General features: G+C 43.0%; 1 protein-coding gene across 2 annotated transcripts in view; it reads right to left on the minus strand.

Moving 5' to 3' along the window:
• Window positions 1-19,381, minus strand: part of HPCAL1 (hippocalcin like 1) — a 106,856-nt gene extending 87,475 nt beyond the window's left edge. The window contains exons 1-2 of one of the 2 annotated variants that reach the window (XM_067544771.1): window positions 19,332-19,381; window positions 18,399-18,534 (exon numbers count right to left, since the gene is read on the minus strand). The gene's annotated coding sequence lies outside the window, so the exon portion shown is untranslated. Of the gene's footprint in view, window positions 1-1,805; window positions 1,847-18,398; window positions 18,535-19,331 lie in introns of those variants that run through there. The other variant, XM_067544772.1, reaches the window with a different exon arrangement.
• Between the last annotated feature and the right edge of the window lie 2,236 nt (window positions 19,382-21,617).

The raw sequence follows: 21,617 nt of genomic DNA on the forward strand, positions 1-21,617 counted from the left end.
TAATCAAATTGTAAGGTTACAGATAGCAATATGCAGATGTATTTTATTTTATTCTGAAAACATGAGAGAAAGAGAGATTTAATGCTTTAACTACACCAGCAGCACAAATGTCAAGCGCAGAAAAATCTGTTTTCAAGAATGACAAGCTCAAGTCTCACCGAAAGTCCATGGGACTGGAGTGCTTTTGAAAATGTTACCCTAAAATGACTATACAGGGGAAACCATAAGTACAATGAAATGCAACACTGAAGAAAGATTTTTGTTAATTAATGTTTCACTTAGTTTATATAGGTATTAGTTGAAACTTCAGGTGAAAAAAAATTCAGATGTGTGATTTAAGTGGATTTAAAAAAATTAGTTACCTGACCTTTACATACACTGTTTTGTCAACGATCTTATTTTCCAGCCCACCCAAGGAAGAGAATTTGATTCATTTATCAGTGTCTCAGAGGGCCACTGATGAGGGCCTGGTCTATGAACCCCCTCAGTCACAAAAATACCACCAATAGGAGTTCATAATCTGACCCCATATGATTTCATCTTTATAGATGTGTTTCAGCTATAGGAGATGGTCTACCTGGATTTAAGCCACAAGTTCAAATCCTAGCAGTGCTGACTCAATCCTTTGTCCTATGTAGAAAATTATGGTGCCATGCACCATGTGGGCATCTTTTTGATAGACCTTAATTGATGTTCTATCTGTTCCACATGAAGAAATTTAAGGGACCTTTAGTAACAGGAGGGGTTCTTGGCAGACATTCACCCCCTCCAACATGGACACACAAAGTATTGCGCAGCATGCTGTGCAAGAGAGGTGGCTGCATTTCAGTTGTGCTGCGTGAACACTCATGAAATACTCTAATTAAAATATATTTATTTCACAGAAGGGGAGGTGGTTCAGTAATTATCTGCAGTTGAATGCCCCAAACCTTTTAATCTATCTGAACCTTTTAATCTATCTATCATTGCTTTAATAGCTTGTATCCTGTGCACTGGGGAAATGAAACTAAAGGATAAACTTCCTGAGCAATTAATGTGTAATATAATTGTGTTAATCTTACTGGGAAAAATTTAACATTGAAAGGGGAAATGCAGTAGCAATACCTACACATTTATTCAGGAATAATAATAGAGACTACTATTGACCAGATCTGCTACTGCTAGCTACACTGAGTCACACCAGTTTAAGAGCTGGCTCTGCATGTGCGTAATGTGGTCACATTAACATTTCTGTGGGAACCTTACATTTGCTGACTATTTTAAATGTTTCGTTTACCTCATTTTAACTACATAGAAACATATGGCATACATGACTATGCTATGAAGACACAAGTCACATTAATCAGATGCAAAAGTGAATTATTCCAAACTTTAAAATTCCATTCTATCCAATTAAAATAGGTTAGTTATGTTCTCAAGGAAGTCGTCCTTTGAAATGGAAAGGAGGGCTTTGCCCTCATGGGGCAGCATAGACTATTAGCTCCAAATACAATCTAATTTGTACAAATTTCCCCCACTAGAGATAAATTAGCTTAAAAACTTAATTACTGAATTCTCAGGAAATTAATTCTGGTGCGAAGATGAAAGCTTATCACACGGATGTAAAAAGACCAGACCTGTCCTTCAGTTCAACAATTAAAAGGCATCCTGCCCGTAAGCGTGACCCCAAACTTCGCTCAGTGCAGAGGATTAATACTTGCTGCAAGCCAAGCTTTGGGGCTTCCATTTGCGGTTTTTTCAGATGATTTGGTGCCCTGAGTGGGGCAGAAATTTGGGGGTCTAGGGGAATCCCAAAAAATACTTACCTCCTAGCTTGAATTTCTTCCGAGAAACTCAGATGCGTTCACTTGCCTGAAGGAGAAAGCATAAGATGTATACACTTTACCCAGAGTTTTCCACCAAGTCACAACCTTTGTGAGAAATCCTGGTTTCAGTCACCCCCGTGCAAATCCTTTGTGTCAACAGGGAGGCATGTGTGTAACCGAGATCAAAATCTGGCCCTTAGTATGAAAATTCTGAGAGTATTTATTTAGTAGTCACTCCAAATACATACCAGCTTTACAGTCTAAATGTAAATTCTGCTATTTCTCCTGAAATACAGAAAATTGATAAGAGAAACGTACATACTGATGAAATCCCTATCGTGCATGAATAATCAATTCTACTGGCCTTCAAAGTCAACTTATACTATCCTTCCTGCTTAATACTGTTATATATTCTTCAAAAAGAGGAGTCAATTTTAGCTCAAAGAAAAATCCCAAAATCCAAGTATCTGGTCTTGAACCCCCAATTATCATCTGTCTAGATCTAGGAGTAGGAGAAAGGAAACCGAACTAAGTGGGCACCGGTTTAGGCTTCTGAAAATGATAACGTTATGAAAGGTTAGAAATGGCGTCTCTTACAATCCGACAATACTACTGATTGTCAGAACAGACAATACTACTACTTTGGAGCTTTGCAGTGCCGGCCAGTCAAGCATTCTAAACCTTTTTACAAACATTAATACAGAGTTTTTATCCAGAAAAAGAAGTAATGTCAAAGACTCTAGGAAGTCCACTAGGAACTTTGCTACTGCTACTGATTTTACATGGAAGAAGCTCAGATACTACAATGACGGGTGGCAGAATAAAACCCTTAGACAGGTGGTGAGGCTAAATTAATTACCTTTCTGGGAGCAGGTATTATTATTTCCATTTTTCAGATGAGGAAATTTGAGGCTCAGCAACTTTATAAACCCAATCTAGCCCCCACTAAACTCAATGGAATGACTTCAATTGGGAGTTAAATCAGGCCTTAAGTTACTTTCCCAAAGACACAAAGTCAGTGGCAGAGGAGGAAATCAAAACAGCTCTTCTGACTCTCAGTCGTGCTTTTGCCACAGAACTATCTTTCCTCCCCCGCTTACACTATTACAGTAAGTTACAGAATACTGTATTTGATCACTTTATTAGTGACTTCAAATTAAAAGCTATTTCCTCCTCCTTGATTAGAATACACAGTCCGTGTGAACGCATGTGGGACGGGATATATATTTTTAAATTTCAGAGGGTCTTCAGGAGAAGTACTGGACATTGTTTCCTAAAATTATAAGTCTTGGCTCCAATCCTATAGAGCCTAGTTTAGCTGCGCTGCTGAAGTTAATCTGTATATCAGTATGAACCATTAAATCTATTGTCAATGAAAAGAGATGCATAATTGAATTAACAGAAGCATCTTATGACAAAAATTGAATTAACAAGGCCGAATTAAAGGAAGATAGGTCAATAATTTTTGAGGCTCGACAAGACAGGGTTGGACTAGTAATCTACCATTTTCCTTGTTACTAGTGTAAAGGTATCAGTTTGATGGTTCTACAGAATCATTTTTAGGGTTATCCCTAATAAGAGGCTGTATTGACAGACTGAAGGAAAGAAGAAAGTAACATAATGCCCCTATAATGTGATTCCTACCACATCTTGCTATGTAGAACTGGCTGAATGCAACAGATGCTTCCCAAGTCTGTCTCTGACACACACACCTTAACCTGAACATATTCAAATGATCCCTTTAAATTAAAAAACACCAGTTAACTAGTAATCCTATCTTTCCACTGAATGGGTGGGCAATCTGCATTCTACCATTACAGTAACTAGAAGTGGGCCTGAATCAATGCCCAAATCTAAATGCAACACACAATGGACAAACACATCCACACCAGCAATGATGGAACCCCAGGACTTCAGCATCAAAAGCTGAATTCCCGGCCATTTGAGCTGAAAGAGTAACTCCTTCAGCCATAAAGTAGCAGCAGGTTCTTATCCTCAGAATGAGTCAACTATCAGAAGGAAACCAGAAGACAAACCGCTAGCTGCTGTTTGTAAGTTATATAGACAGCCCTGACCTTTGGAGGAAGGCATGTCCTGAATATGGACCATATATACCATCAATAACCCTGAACACCCCATGACAGTCGTGTGGTTTTCAGCATAGCCAGGGTTAAGCACAGTGTACATTATTAATTGAAATTGTGTTGTGTATGCATATAGGAGGTTAAAGCATCCCTTTGTAAGGTGCTAGGATTTGCAATAGATTGTGTTCACTCACTTCTTGTTACCTGCAGGATTTTATTGTGTACTCTGAAGTTGTTCCATCTATATGTCCTTAATTTCTAATCTTGATCATTATTCTTATAGAATACTCCTCTCAAAAATGATTAAGGATCTTGAAATATACTCAGCTCTTTTTTCCTCATTAACAGCTACTGCTCCACCCAGCACCGCTCCAATATCCATTCATTTTTCCTTTGCTGATAATATTCTCAATCAATAGGAGTAAGTAGGCATTAAGACGACACCTACTCATATCTTGAAAGTTCAGTTTTGAACAGTCAAACAGTACTAGGACAAATCAGAATGGTTATTGATGTTACCTTTGTGGCCAAGCTTCTCACTAGCTGATCTTGCTGTACATGCCAGCAAGCTTTCTTCAAACGTAGATATGGCCTCCACTCTACGTTCTCACCTAGCAAAGCTTGCTCACTTGCAGCTTATTCTGATTGGGATCTGCTGGCATCCCAAACATTGCTCTTCTTGAATGCAAAAAAGCATTCTAAGCCCTTAAAGTTATGTACTCCCTTCTATATTTTTGCGGCCATGTCAGGAACACCCCAGATATCAAAGGGCTGCAATTCTCCCACCATGTGCCAACCTTTTCTTTTTAAAAGACCACTTTCCTTGGCCAGTTCTACAGCTCCTCTACCCTCTCCTCCTTCTCTTCTCCCAGTACTCCACTCCTTTGCATGTTGCTACCCAAGCATTTACATTACACTCACACTGCTCCTCTGGCAGGGCAGCTGACATACTGTATATATGCAATACATGCTGGCCAGACACCTGCTCCTTCAGATCCCTCTGCTGGCCCAACTCCCCCTCACAACATTTCCCCCAACTCTCCTCTTTTAAACAGCACCCTTAAAATCGCTACATCCACAATCTAGACGTCATGGCCTTATTGGGCAATATGGCCATGTGAGCATACAAGTGTAATAAAAAGATCAGCATCAAGCAGTCAATAAAGGGTTCATACTCCCTGCAGTAAATCCTGACATGCTATGTGAAATCCATAGGAGGGGAGAAGCCAAGTTCTCACTCAGGGTCCGTCCCCTCGTCCTCCACACATTCTACCTTTGGGGTAGGAAGGGAAGGGAGATAAGGTGTGGCTAGTTTACCCCACCCTGCTCATGGGCTTTCATCCCAAGTCCATTTCCATCCAGAAATCTGCCCAAATGCAATGATAATGTCATAGGGAGCAGTTAATACTCCACAGCTCGTTCCCCACCCGCTGTCACATGCACACACACAGCAGAGCCAGTACTTCATGGAGGGGTTGAGCAGCAGGAGCTGTTTAGCCATCTTTTCTCTGCTTTGGACAGTAATAAGACATATTTTCTGTGTCTTGAGGCCCCTATTACCAGAGCATTTCAGTCTTCCTAGTGTATTTATCGTCCCAACTCCCCGGGGAGGTACTATTATCCCACTTTACAGATGTGGAATTGAGGCCATGAGACTTGCCCAAGACCACCCAAGAAGTCTGTGGTGAAGCAAGCAATTGAATCCTGGTGTCATGAGTCCCAGAGTAATGGCCTAACCACTGGGCCGTGAAAGATCTATCTGGGAGATAGACAAAGCATGAAGAAAACATCAATTCAATGAGTTGCAGAGCATCAATACTATTAGGCAATAGCTATGGAGATGGATCCAAAACATTCCCCATTGATTTTGTTCGTTAATTTGGAGAACCACTTACACCAGTGGTTCCCAACCTTTTTGGCTTGACACACACAAATATAATTTTTACAACTCTAAAGGGCCACCAGTCTCTGCCAGCAGTCCCCCTCCCTCCTCCCACTACAGCCAGATGGAAGTAGTTCAGCAAGGAGGCTCTCCCGTCCCAACCCTGGCTGCAGCAGGGAACTGTGCGCTCCATCTGGAAGACTTCACGGGCCAAAGGTTGGGAACCACTGACTTACACCAATTGAACAAACAGATTGATTCCCAAGCTACTTTGTTCTCTCACAATTTAGAACAGTCTGTGTTTTCAGTTAGAACACAGATGTGTCCATCAACAGACAACTCTTCAGTTTTTCTCTCTTTTAGTCGAAGCATCCCATCATTAACCTTTGCAACATGAAGTGTGCCTCAGTATTACAGGCACCTGCCAACTGCTTACTAAGCAAAGCTGGCATTGTTTGAGAAGTTTAATCTGCAGCCATGAAGCTGAAAGCAGGCAGGCTCATCTACCAGCAAGTGCAAAGCTAGAGAAAGAGACCGTGATGCTAAATCACCAGCAAAAGCAGGTTTAAAAAGAGATTTTGACACTGTAAGATCTCACTCCAGCAAGTGAAATAACCCAGAGGCAGCAAATTACAAACTAGTGGGTCCTGAAAATATGCTACTATACGCTAGTCACTGGGTGCTTACACGAGTGCTCAAACAAACACAACTTCCCCTTTTAGATCCTTCCTCACATAAGGAAGGTGGAATCCTACTCCTTTGATTTTTTTTTTTTAAATTGACAATTCCTGCTGTAAATTGTAAGTGCAACTACACGTTGAAACATTACTGCATAGGCAGAAGCCTCTTCCCTCATCCATTCCATAGACAGACACAGGATCATACTAATCAGACAATACCTATTAGATCATCTAGTGTATCCCCTGCTCTTAAACTGGAATTTTAAAGAAATATTTCAAGATACACTGACATAATAAAGCATACACGGGTAAAATGTAAGTTGGTTTTGTTTAGGATACGGAAATATTTTTTAAATTTATGTACACCTGACAAGCTTGAATCTAAACTGTGGATAATTACACTCAAAATGAGTAATTACTGTTTACCTCCAAACAGCCAGTTTCACAGCATCACCAAAAGTTTGTTTATTTATTGGACATTTTTACTCAAGGTCTTAACAGACACACTATAACAAACTGTCAGAAATCTGCCTCGTCTAGTGCAATGGAGTCCTCCTGATCCTTGACTAATACTAATTTAATGCACTGCTGCAATACACACAAAACCAAAAATCAACTATCCTTCCCAAATTCACAAGAAAAGAGTTAGAGAACAGAGTTGGTGCAAAGAATAAAAATATGAAAAACTGCTATAGAAGGGCTTAAACTGAGATTGGTTATAATGTATCATTGGCCAGATTCCTCTTAGTGCATGCAGATGCAACTCTATTGATTTTAATAGAGTTTTGCCCTCTTACACCAAGGCTGAAATCATGCTTTTATGTTACATTAGGTATTTAACTTGAGTACTTCTTATTAATGGATGCTTTTCATAAGTTGGTCAATAACAATTGCCCACTGAGGACAAATGCACTACACAATGTCCCATTTTGCAGAAGCTTGCTGTATAGGTATCTTTGGTGGCCAGTTTAGTTCCTATTGTATATTTGCAACTTCCAACCCATTTTACACAAGCAAGGACCTGCACTATTCAATTTCCAGAAAACATTCAGCATGATCTTGGGCTTTATAGAAAGCAATAATATATCATATTAAGCAGCGGTACAAATTTAAGTAAGTTTAAACAAGCTATGGGTAAAAAGACTTCTTCAGTACATCAGAAAAGTGCTAAGCCAATATTCATAGATAAGGCCAAAAAGGACCATTATGACCACCTAGTCTGACCTGCTATATAACACAGGCCATAGGACTCCCTTAATTCATTGATTAAACTAGAACATATATCTTTTAGATAAACTTCTAATTGTGATTTTAAAATAATTGCCAGTGATAGAGAAACCACAGTAAGTTGTTTCAGTCGTTAATTACCCTCACTGTTAAGCAAAGTTTCCTTAGCACACTTTATCTATTCCAAAAAGAATTGTAATTTCATGTTATCATGGGATTGACCCCAGCAGTTAAGCAATAAGATTACATACTGTACTAGACCCACATAGACCTTGTGTACAAGAAAAAAAAAAGAAAGGCATGGAAAGTCTAATGCTCCACTATGACTAAGCATATTAAATCTATTTTGCAGTCCTTAAAAGTGTCAGCATGAAATGAATTACTTTCATCTAACTATTTTTTCCCTTCCTGAATTGAAGAGGAGATTGACAAATACCACATACTGCATGGCCTGACTAGCACAAACTATTGGGTTAGAGTAAAGAGGGATAAAGGCACTATGGGATGGAACAGTGCCAGTTATATTTACTCCATTTCCTCTTTTAATGCTAAACTCTTTTCAGTAAGATTAACACAATTATATCTTTACATGCTCATTGTTCAGGAAGTTTATCCTTCCTTTCCTCGTTTTATCCTTTCTGTTCTGTTTCCCTGCTACACAGGATGCTAGCTATTAAAGCTATCCACTCTGTGCTCGGATGCACTATGAAGGCTTTTTTGAGGGGAAGCATTAAAATTCCGCAGAAAATTCATCAAGTACATCTACAGGAAAGAGCAGCCCTTTGTTAGACTGGAGTTAAGATTGTAAATATGTATCAAACATACAGGAAAAAAAACACAATAGAACACACAATAGTTCGAAGGGCTTGAACTTTTGAAAAACAAGAAGTAAAAATTACCCCAAAATGGTGTAAAGTATGGGATTGCAGAGTTAATGAAGGTGAAGTTAAGGTTTTTCAGGATACATGTCCATGCATATAGATGGAGGGACCATAAAGATGGCCTAATGTATTTCACAGCCATAGAATTTGCCATATAATTCATCACTTGAAACAGAATTGTGCTCTAGAATCTCATCTTTAAAAAAAAATTATGTTTCTAACCCTTATGATTGCAGTGAAGACCTTGAAAATGGACAATGAGTATTTGATGTATCAGTGTCTTCCTGAGTCTGCAGAGAGCCTGAAACAATAGCTACAAGAGGCAGACACCGTCCCATTCATCTCAAACATGACTCTGTTGACTTTGCAATTTCATAACCCTGGGAAATTAAATTTTTCCCCAAGATGCCATGGATCTCAGTTTCTTGACTTTGGAATTTTACTATTTCACTACAGCTCTGCCTTCTTGGGACCTGCCTATAGCTGCCCCTTGCTTCCTATTCACCCCACAAGAGATAATTTATTGGAGTACCATGCACACTCTTTGCATTGCTCCATGGAATCAGGCAGTAGGGATTTGGGGCACCAAAACTGGAGTCCAGCTTGAGCCAGGGAACAGGAGGGCCAGATGTGCAAGCCAGCAAGCTGAGTTGCCTGGAGAACAGCACAACAGGACTGGGGAGCTGGGTAGATGAGACACTGAAGCTAGCTACAAACTTCCCCTTCCTCAGCATATATGGAGGTAGGGAGTGGAGGGAAGAGGTTCTGACTTGGGTGACTGGATAACATCAAATGAGCTGAGGCCAACCAAACAGGCGGAGGCCAACCAAGCCAAGTTGCCCAAGGAGCAGCAAAAAAAATCATAAAAATAAAATCACTGTTAAAAATAAAGATACATGAATTTTACATAGAGCATTTTCAGTGGGGAGCCATTCCTTTGTCTGTGCTGGGGCTCAGGAGGATGGGAACCTGGGATATTTTGTGAAGAATAAACAAACATTGTGAAATTTACTGGCTCTTGCCACAGAATGTTATTCCATCATGCTGCAAAGCACACAGGTTCCTGTTCATAAGCACATTTAGGATTAAAGCGACTTTCCTCTCAGTTGTTCTCTCAGAGTACAGCACAGAAGGTTGATAAAGGGCATTTAGTGACTGATTTGGGGAGTCTGAACAGCTGTTGGGGGCAAGAGGGATCGACAGGCCAGGAAGTGGAAAGAACATCCTGGGGGAAGAAAGAGGATGTCTGGATTAGCCTGCTGGTCGGCCACCATCGGCTGCACTTGCTCCTCTACCGGCAGTTGCAATAGCTGTGTCCCCCCCATTGCCCCACTCCTCCCTGAGCACGCTTCCTTCTCTGACTGCGGGCAAGGCAAAGAGTTAAGGGAAAGGAAACAGCTGCTGGACCAGCTGGGGGAGGGGCAAAGGTGCCTCCATCACGATTACCTAATAGAAGGTCGAGGTGCGTGCAGTAGGCTGATCTGACCTCTCAAAAGAACACCCACCATCCTATTTAGCCCACTTAGCCTGCTGCCTCTCATTCTGCAATCTCCCCTGAAGGTCAAACACCAAATCTCCTGTCCTGAACCTTAAGGGTATATTTACACTATAGCCAGAAGTTGTAAACTACAGCTCAAAGAGAGGGCTAGCATGATAAAAACCAGAAGTATAGGCACTGCAGCATGAGTGGTGGACAGGACTGGTTGCCTCATGTAAGATCCCAGCTGAGACCATAGGTACATACTTTGGGCAGCTAGCCCCTTTGACTGCTCATGCCATCGCAACTATGCTTCTTTTTTCAGTGTACTAGCTCGATCAGAACAAGCACAGGTGTCTCCTCAAGCAGGAATTTACACCACCTGCTCAGTGCATACTTACTCTCAGCCGGAGCAGCCTGTGGGGGCAAAGAGTGGAAGGGGATAGAAGGAGGTTGCCTTAATCCTAGATATTCTATATCATGACATCCTAAATGTTGCTGGAAGCATTACTTTTCTTGTACCATGGTCAATGCAGCCTCTAGGAAGAACAGGTGCTTACGGTCAAATATTTATCATTTAATATGATTATAATAGCACCCAAAGGCCCCAATCAGTACAGGGGAGGGGGGCACAGTGTAGTGCAGAGAATAAGCACATAAGAAAACATGATCCCTCCCTATTCTACCACCATTTAAGCACATGCTTAACTGTAAGCACCAAAGTATTCTCTCTGACTATGTCAACTGGACTATTAAGTGTTTGCAAAACCAGAGTCTAAGCAGACAAACAGAACAGAAAAAACCCATCAGTGAAATGCACAGATATATGCCTTGTACTATTTAAAAAACACTACCGGTTCACATTTTTGGGGCACTCACCTGGTTGGCTTCTGAGTGGCAACCACAATATCAATATTAAGTAGTCTGGGGCTTTCATATATGCACAGTAATATCTAGGGAGGAGGAAGAATTTTAAGCTTGCTCATGAAATGCTATTCCTTTTAATAACTCCTATATGTATAGCAGGTAAGGGCTTCACAGAACAAAATAAATGGACCCTATATCAGGTTTTGAAGTTCCCCAGACTCAGGCTCTAGCAAGCTACCAGGAGTGAGCAAATTCCCAAGCTAGGAAATCCTCAACTAAAGATGTTCCACTTCTAGTCAGAGTGCTCACTCCTAAGAATCAAAAGCAACAGTATCCTGGCTGATCTCAGTGATTTATAACCAGTCAGGGTGAGAGATGTTCTCTCTGAGGATCAGTGCCCAAACCGTTCAGACTTCTAGAGATAATCACTAGCACCATGAATTGCCCCCATCAGTGCAAAGGCCTGAGTAGTGGGCACTGGTGTGATGAGTTCTAGCAGCCGGTCTCACTCAGGAAATGGAAAGCTGCCCTCTGGCCACTACAAAAACATTCAGGTGGGCCCTGAAGGATAAACTAAAGCAGCGCATGCCACAGCAGCCTAACCTGGTGGGGACAAGGGCACAAATGAAAGTCATGAAGTCAAGGAATGGAGTGAGGAACAGTTGCAGGCACAGCTGTGTGTGTGGAGGGGAGGCGGGGGGGGGGCAGGAAGAGCACAGAGCAATAAAACTCTGAGGCGACAAACCACTTTGACAAAAGGTGGACACGCACCAGTGCAGGTGCGGGCGTTTTTTCAGGCTGCTCTTCTAAAGCATTCCTTCCACCTTGCCAGGCCTGAATCCCAACCATTCTGCTACCATGCAGACCCCCCCTCTCCCAGCTGGTCAGTGAGAAACAGAGAATCTGTCTTCAGTGACAGAGGCAGAGCTCTGCAATGAAGTTCACCCTGTGAATAGCAGTGAGTTGATTCTGCAATCAATCTATGAAGGCAGATCCTTACTTCTATGAGTTAACTGAGCTCTGCAAGAGCACAAGGGTTCTGCCTCTGCAGTTCAGACTGGAGAATCAGGGCCTTACTTAGGAGAATTTGCAGCACTGGGAAAGTAAAAGTGTAGATTACATCCTAATGGAAAGGAGTCTAAATTATGTACTATATTAAAAAAGTAAAAACGGTCTGCTCTCATTCTGTGTTTAGTCTGAGATGAAATACATCCCTTAGTAACTATGACTGATGTATATGAAAGGCTGAAATTTACAATCCGTGACATAAACCAACATTCTTCAAAATGCACAGTATTGTGTCTCTCTCACAATGCAAGCTTCAATGATCAGGTCTGAGTGCACAAAACAAAGTCATGTGAATTAGAAATCTTCTTGCACCATAGTAAAGTCAACAGATAGCTCTAAAGACTTGCTCTATTCTCTTTCGGACCATTGGCAGGTCTCCCTCTATCAACTTGAAATGGAGTGTCTGTAAGACAGAAATGTTTTACACAGATTTGAAATAGGACTTGCTTTATCTAGAAGCAACAGCTTCTAAAAGATGTTTGTATGTTTGAGAAGGGGGTGGAGGGAAAGGAGCTGAAATTCTTGCAATCTATTTAGTTTTTTCAACATCCTAGGGAAAAACAAAAAACAACCCCCCTAACCTGCTGCAAAAACAAAACACAATTAGATTTAGCTTGGTAGCTGGATTTCTTCTCTCTCTCTCTCTCTTTTTTTTTTTTAAATATAGCACTTCATTGGAAGTCAGTTTCCTAATGGAAAAACCCGTGGGCATAATACTCCTCTCAATTACACAAGCGTGCTCAGGGGTGAAAGTACCATAGCTATGCCAGTCTAACCCTTGGTGTAGACACAAATAGGTCAATGGAAGAATAGCTATGCCACTATAGTTCTTGCAGTGTGGACATGAGACCTCTTGGTGTTTGCAGAGAGGTTTTAAGGTCCCATCAATGAAATGCGTAACCATGTACCCAAACTTGCTGTGCTTTACTGGCCAGTAGAACCAGTAAAAACAAACAACATTGCACCAGGATAAGGAGGAAACACCAGCATCACTGACATGAGTGTGTGTTAAAATTTTCCCTTAAAAAGGTTCTGACTGTATTACAGAGACTGGTCACAAGGCAGCAATTTAGAAGGTATCTGCAATTGAAATACTCATTTTATGTTGTCATAGGTATTACGGGGGGTAGGGTGGGGAAGTGGAGGGGGAGGAACTAGATTAAATCCAAGTATTTTCTGTGCACATTATTGCATTTGCACATGATCATTAGTTTTTAAGAAATCCCCTAAAATCCTCCTGAAGCAAAGGGATACACACAAGCTCTGACTGCACTAAAACCCAAACCAAAGAAAAACAAAAATGGTGTCTAATCACCACTTGCTTCCTACTATCTATTAAACCTACTTCCATACTTATCTACTTCTCCTCCCCCTTCTTCTCCACCATCTCTTGCTGCTAAAGGAATCCTCTCACTCCTTCAATGAAAAGTACAACAGGGTTTTGCAATATAATCTGACACCGATATCTATGAAGTGTATTTTTCCTAATTACTAAACTCTCACAGTTAGGCCATTTTCTAAATTCTACAGTAGTTTTATAATTAAGTGTGTGAAAACCAAGCACAAGTGGTTATAAACCCACATATAAAAACAGTCCAAAATACTCGAGCTTCATAACTCATGCTCCACCTTTTAAAAACAGATAGTTGTCACCGTCAGATGACCTTTATTCTGAGAAACACAATGCAGTAAGTTTTGGGAAATGCTCTTTACTGCTGAACACCCAATCAAAATAGGAGAAAGTAACTGACGCCCTCCAAACCAGACTATCCACAGTTCAACTACAAGCTTTCCTTTCCCTAAACAATGGGCGCACAGCCAAGAATAGAGGAATTCCATTCACAATGCACTTTACAGAACTGAAAAAAAATCTTGACACTACAAAGCAACGAAGGCGTCCTTTCTGTACCGATGTGCTCGGCCGCTCAGCGTTGAGGCGAATTAAAAACACGGAAAGAAAGGCTCACATTACACCCACACAGTCTTGGCTTTGGGCCACCAGGAGCATTCTTTTTCTCGCTGCCACCCCCGCCAGTGCCAGTTCTATAATGACTTAGCACAAGACATGAGCCAACTTTTAGCCATCAGCAAGATACATTTCCTTAACTCAAGCCTGACCTACACCATCAGTCTCTGTCTAGAGTAATGTTTGTGTTTCCAATAAATTACAACAGCCTACAACTTAATCACTAGAACTAAACACACACCAAGACATTCACAATGAAGTGTTTCCTGGCTTTCTTTTTTAGGTAATAGATTGCACATAGCCACATGCTTGTATATGGGAAAGAAAAAGAAAAAAAAAAGAAAGCCACCTCTCCAAAATGATCAGCACACTAGTTAATTTGTTATAATAGAAACAGTCCAAAACAACAAAATCACAATCTGACTTCTCAACCAACTGCCTGACCTTTAGCTCCTTAAGAGGGCAAACTGGTCAGGTCCTTGACTAATGCCATTTAAATGGCATCTCACACTGTCAAACTCACTTCATACTTCTAATATTCAACCTCTCTGCCCCTCACGAAGTCTCCATCCCTCTATGCTGCACCATCGAAATATTTTCTAACAGATTCTTAAAGGAACACCATCAATTTTAAGTCTTCTTTCTATAGATGTTCATATTACTATCACTGAAATAGTCTTCTCTAATATTTTTCCTGTTTGTTTACTGCATGTTTGTTCAGTTTCGTGATTTCAACATGACAGTCTGCTCTGTTGTCCCTATGAGTAGAGAATGCTGCAAGAGGGGAAAGAAAACCCTCTTTAAAAAAATGCAACTGTAAAACCTGCAGAGGGCCTCAAAGGCAAGTGTGTAGCTGAGGCTACATCATGTTTTTGAGCTGACTAGTTTTCAAGCAGACTGCATCTCTTGATCTAGGTAGTTTGATCATCCAAAAATACCAGGGAGTAGGGGTGGGAAGTCTACCAGTTTTCAGCTGGCATGCTTCCTGCAGAAAATGTCTCTCGAATGCAGATAGAAACACATTTTGGCTAATGTGAATTAGCAATAAAAATTAATTGAACTATTTGGTTCCTGCTTGATCATGAAAGGAAGAGCTGTGCATATTAGGAAAAGTCAGAGGAGCATTTGTGGTTTCTTCCATGTTGGTAATTCAGATACCTATAAAAATGTATAAGTTTTACTAGTCACCGTATGAGTTACAAATAATACTTTTAAAATAGCAGTTACATACCTCAGGCAGTGCACTCCAGGGGAATTACAACACATCTCAGATTATAAGAGCAATTCTGCCTCAAATTTGTGCCTTATAACACCACTGATGTACTCAATCGCAAAGGAACGCACTTTTATTGTTTATTTGAATCTACAGATCTCCTGGTTCTAAAGAGTAATAGAATACTGAACTTCCAGAGAGACACAAGTTTTCCTGAAGATTCATTTCAGGATTTATTCTTTCAGCTGTCAGTTCCGGGAGCAGGCAGGTACTTGACTCCAATATTTTGTTTAAGAATACACAAATATTTTGCTATCATGCTGTGAAGCAGAATATGACAATAGGCAGAAGACATACTATCTGAGGGAGTCAAGAGCATGCAGAAATCAATGTGTTGGTTTAGAGGGCTTTCACACCACCACAAGATTGTGAAAGCTTTTGTTCAGCAATAGACTGGCAAAGTGAAGATAAAATAAGTTTATGCATTTGTTCAACTTCAGAATGGCAGCTTGTTATTGCAGCAACTGGAAATTCAGACATTAATTTAAAACATTTTACGCTCATTAAGGTTAAAACTAGCAGCTCTGCAAACTGAAATCCTATAGTCACAGACAGCCTAGCACAGACACCTGATGCAGCATGTTACTTCATCAATACAGTCAACATGATCTGAAGATAAATTATCTCTTGCCAACAGAAATTAAGTTAACACAAGTTAAGCTCTGTTTCTCCTCCAGGCAGCCCAAATTCATTATATATTCTGATGTAGACTACAGTCAAAAGAAACTGATCCTAGATCAAAATGTTTTGTTGAATACTAGAAACTGAGGGCTGAATACAGTTTTAAAGATTGGTTTCTCTTGCAGTCAGTGGAGGACAGACTGCTTTTGTTGTTGAATCTGACCTAAAGTCACATTTTAAGAAACAATCAACAGCTCCTCAGAAAAACAACATTCTCAGCATCAGCACATTCTGCACGTGCGCTCGCACACAAAAAACAGGCTGTATTCTCAATATATCACTCATTACCATAACATTAAGAAAGAAATCTACAGCCCAGAAGGTTAAGCAGGATAACAATCTGCTTGACTTACTAGCATTTCTGTCCCACTCAAGTCAAAACAATTGATGCATTATTGGTTTTTTGAAATATGACCATTTCTAGCCAGTGGCTCATGTGGCCCCTTGCAAAAAAAGTCATACTCCAACTTTAATATAGTTTGGACCACAGAGTAACCTGTATTGTTAACTCAGAAAAACAGTACCCTGAAGTCTAGCACTAGAAAAGAGCTGGGTGATCAGAGGTTCCCTCGTGTCTCATTAGAAGAAAACTAACATTCAGTTGTTCACATGCACCAAGGACCCTGCTGTAAGAAAGAGACCATTTAGAAGCAACAGCAATGTGCATGTGGTTCTACCCAGCATCAGGTGGTCAAAGCTGTTCCCAAAGGAGAGTGGGCAGGGCACTTCAAAGTCATAGCAGATTAATTGTTCCGACAGCTTTACTTGCCAATGACAGCAGGAAGCACTGAAGCAGTGTTGGCATGAGTATGCGATACAGCTTTATCATGATAATGGTTTACTGAAACTCTCCATGGTCTTGCTATAGCTACATTTCAGGCGACAGGTTTTGAAGAATTACAATGAATGGCTCAGAGCCACTGGAAAACACCCTAAATATTGATGGGAGGAGGGGGGAAAGGAGAGTGCATTCTGTCTCCCTCCATGACTATAATTCCTCTAAATCAGATTTCTATTCGCAGCTAGGTACATTATACTATGATCTCATGACAAAGTTTACCTGTGAATATTCCTATATGTGAGAGTCCTGATTTTTAAAAAACACCCCAAACATCTAGTTGTGAGTAAATTACACAGATGAGCATATAAAGTATTTTTCGACAAAGAGGTTCCATTTCAGACACTGCACTACCCCTTCTTGAGTGAAAGTTATTTATATGGACATTCATTGGTAAAAACATAACTGCCCCATTTTACATATTATTTCTTGTAAATCTCAACATTTCATAATAACCCCAAATACTCTCTCTCTCTCTCTCTAGGTCATTAAGCAAATGACAACTTTAAATTGCAAATTTAAACTGACAAAACACTTTTCAGCAAAGAAAACATTAAAGTGTTTAGATCTAGGGAATCTCAACTATAGTTTTATATCCAACCAGCCAGCTTGGCTTTTGTCTCTTCTGAGAAATCTCTTGAAGACACCAATATAGGACAATAAAGACTTTCTGGAAGAGCATTCTAAAAAGTGTGGCAAGTAGGAAGTTCTGTTTTTAAATGGTTTAAACACAGTGTAATGTTTATGCATTTGTAAGTCTGACTGGTAAAAGATTAACCACCATCAATGTGAGCCGTGGGGTCTCTGCATAACTTTCATCATCATATTTTTCTACTAAGTTAGACAATTCACAAGCACACACACATACCCCAATACGTACATAGATATGTACACACACACACACACACACACACACACACACACACGAATGTGTAGTTAGGCAGAGAAAAAAGCAATACTTCTCATTTCACACACCCACGGTCAGAGTAATAGTTTAACTCTGAAATCCAAAAGGGGCTAGGGAGGAATTAAATAGTAAGTCTGCACCATACAAAATGCTGGAGAGGAGAAGGAGACTATTGTCGTTAGTAAAGGGGTTTGGCCACAAAGAAGGATACATTTTGTTGAACTCATCATGAATCATGAAGGACTAGACTTAATAAACCACCCCAACACTGTTACGAAGCTACTGGAAAAGACGGGTCACCAGAACTGCTAAGATCACAGCCCAAAAGAGAGGGAGAGACTCAGACTGACTCTGCTGCCTGGGACCGCGGAGGAAATGAGACATGCCTGGGACAGTCTCTAAAGACCCATCGTCCCTACCCACCCTGGTGGGAGAACACAATCAAAGATGCACGCACACAGGCGACGCGCCCCACGGAGAGCTGGCACCGGCTGCATCGAGCGGGGCGGGGATGGAGGGTTTCAAACCAAAACTTATTTGAAAATCGCTGCTGGCCGTCGGACGGGAGCGCAAGGCTCGCACAACCCTGCCTGCAGCTTGGTTAAGTTGCCCCTCAATGTTCCTATTCCCAAGAGGACATGAGCCGTGTAACTCACCCCCCCTCCTGGGGAGAACAGAAAACAAGCACCAAAGCAAAGGGGCGGTGGGGAGGGTGGTGGTCTCCGAGCCCCCCCGAGGCACAGCGATCGCGCACGCCCTTACCAGGTCCTGGGCTGGTTCGCCGCCCTCCGGCTGCCGGGCTGGGAGTGGGAGGGACGCTGCCACCCTGGAGCGACCCTTTGCGGCGCTGCTGCTGCTGCTCGGCCGCGGGCCCTGGAGCTGCGGCTCCGCTTCGAGGCTGGTAACAGAGAAAGGCGACGGGAAGCGGGGCGAGCAACGAGCAAAAGAGGAAACGAGCCGCCGGCTCCCGGCAGGGAGGGAGGGAGCGAGCGAGCGAGCGAGCGGCAGCCGCCCTGGGACCCGCGCTCGGGCGGGGAGAGTGAACTTGGCGGGCCGGCGCGGCGCTCCCTCGCTCTCGCTCTCTCCGCGCGCGCGCGCTCACTGCCCCATGCTGCGCCCGCGCTCCAGCGGCGCAAGCTCCGCGCTGCTCTGCGCTGCGCTGTCCCCGAGCCCAAGAGGTGAGGCGGCCTATTGGCTCCGGGAGCGGACCAACTGCGGGGGTGGGGGGGGGGGCGCGGCGGCGGGAAGGGCGCCCGGCGCGTCGTCAGGACAGCCGCGGAGCCCGCCCCGCCCTTTTTCGCAGGGGAGCCGCCGAGGGGGGCGTTGGCGGCCCGGGGGAGCAAAGAGGGCAGCCGGCCGGCCGGCGGGGGGTGCGGCGGTGCTGCCGGGGGCCTCCTCTAGCGGGAGCCTGTTGGTCTCTCCCTCCCCGGTCCCCGCCCCGCCCCAGCACTGCACGCTGCCGCCTGGCAGGGCAGGAAGTACAGCGAAGTCCTGGAAAGTAGCGGGCGCCGGTGCTGCGGCGGGCTGAGGAGGGGGGGAGGCAGTCTAGTGCACAGCTGGGGGGAGGCAATCTAGTGCACAGCTTCCCCCACCCCACCCCCCGACGCCAAGAGCCCTGCCCTGCGGGGAGGCCCGGCTCCTCGGCTTCGCCCCGCCACTTCTGGGGAGCCGGAGGGACCCCGAGCCCGCACCGACCTGGGCAACTCTGCGAGCCGGGCCACTGCTGCCTGCCTGGCTCCTGGCGGGTGCCCCGGGCGGACCGAGAGTTGCTAAGGCAGGTATTAAAGGGCAGCACGCGCGGGGCTCTGCCCCTGTGGCTGTTGTGTCTACACGTGACGCGCAAGAAGCGGCAATACAGTGACGGCAAATCGAGCCCTCCGAAATGAGCGAGTGCCGGACTGGAGGTTGCTCCTCCATTCACTCCCCTCGCCTGGTGCTTCATCGCACAGCAAGTCGGTGGTCTCGCCACGAATAAAACCCAGGGCTGGGGCTCAGTCCAGAGCCTTAAATACAAGCGTCCATCCTTTTTATTCCTGTGACTTAGCCAGCCTCCCTCATTGTCCCTCCCATGCACTGAATGTCTTGTGCCTTTTCTTAGATGTGCTTAAAGACACTCACACCGCATACAGGCAGTGGGGCCAAATGAAGGCTCTATGGGCAGCTGGAACTGGCATTTCCTAACCTTTTGAGTGCTTGATTTTACAAGCCCAGGTTTTTAACATAGGAAACTACATACAAAAAAAAACAAAACAAAAAAAAAACCTAAGTTTTTTCAAAAGCAAACTGAAAAAATACAGATATTCCATCACCTGCCCCTATATTGACCCTTCCCTTCATCATCAGCAGAGTAGGAACCCAGGCCCTGGATAGCCACAATACAGAGCTCTGCCACTGGAGCTAAAGCATCAACTGGTGGCAGGAGTATCCATTATGTTATCCATTATGGGGAGCAGTCACTGGGGGTAGAGATGCTGCAGACATTTTGCCAGTGGCATACACAACTGGTTGCTACTAGATAGCACAGGAGTGTTGATAATCAGGACTCTTGGGTTCCTTTTCTGGTCCGGGAAGGGAGAGTGGTCTAGTGATTACAGATAATAATAGCCTGAAAGCAGGTATGGCTAAATGGATAAAATTAATACAGCAGGGCCAGAGAGTTGGATTCTGTTCTCACTATGCCAGAAATGATCTTATGAAACCTCTCAAGTGCCCCCTATGTAAAGAGGGGAGGACATGCGACTTGCCTGCCTCCGAAGAGAGGGGACTGAAACTTTTGCTCAGTAATAGGGCCTGTGAAGTGACCACATATATTAACACCAGTCAGTTGACGGTCGCCTCCCGCGCAGCACACCTGCACCTGTGTCACTGGATTGTGCTGTTGTGCCTGCATCTGTCTGGAGCTCTGTAGCATAGGCATAGAACTAGGAGGCCAAGTGAGGCCTAGAAGCATGCTCAGTGCAGTTAGCATGTAGGAGCTCAATAGGCCTGAGAGTAAGCTCTGGGCAATAGCAAGTTTAGAGATTTTAGCAGGAAGTCTCTAAAAAAACCTCTGCTGAGCATGTGCAAATAGCAATTTCCCCAGGTTTATAACTCAGCTAAATCTGATGGATTTTCAAGAGGACAGTAAGAGACACTTCCCTAATCCCTGCCAATTTTCAAGTTCATGCTCCAAAGCAGGGGTGCACTGGAGCACTTCAAGAGAACAGCTGGAAATATTTCTTAGTATTTTGCAAAGCTACCTGCTTTAACTCCCAACCACTCTCTCTTTCAGAAACAGCTCAACCATTTTTGCCAAAAATTTCCAAAAAAATTCAGCCTGAGGCAGAAAGCAAGCATGAAAGTTATCTGCCTGAACAGTTAAAGCTAGAAACAACTGAAAACAGAAAGCTATAATAGAAAAGTTTTGGCTACTTTAAACATAGCTGTCACAATCAGCTCCACTTTTAATACTTGGAACTTTTAATACTTGGGGCCTAATTCCTCATGTGAAAGATCATACGAGTGGTCCCTTGACTTCATTGGGCCCAGTTCTGCAAACCCTGACTTGTGAGAGAGTTACACACATGAATAAGGGTTTCCAGGATTGAGTCCTAGATCCAGACTGAGCTTTTCTAGCAGCTGAGCTAGGGAAGGAGCAGCAATATGGCCACCCCTGTAGCTCAGGGACATGTATAAATAATGCAAATGTATATTTGAACCCCTGTACAAATTCACAGCTGTTAGGCCAGCCAAATCTACCTATGTCTGACAATGGGAACCCTGAGAGATTCAGTTAACAACCCCATCTCTCCACTCTAGTAGTTTGGAATCCCACTGTCACTTGCAGCCCAGCAAGTTTTGTCAGCTTTTGTTGCCCTTCTCTGTAATTTTTCCAATTTTAATATATCTTTCTGAAGTTGGGTGGCCAGACCTGCTCACAGTATTCAAGGTGTGGGTATATCATGGATTTATATAGTGGCATTATGATATTTTGTGTCATAT

The sequence above is a fragment of the Emydura macquarii genome, unplaced genomic scaffold (assembly GCF_026122565.2).
Source record: "Emydura macquarii macquarii isolate MOO-44397 ecotype Brisbane River unplaced genomic scaffold, CSIRO-AGI_Emac_v2 contig_1027, whole genome shotgun sequence".
NCBI classification, from domain to species: domain Eukaryota; kingdom Metazoa; phylum Chordata; order Testudines; family Chelidae; genus Emydura; species Emydura macquarii.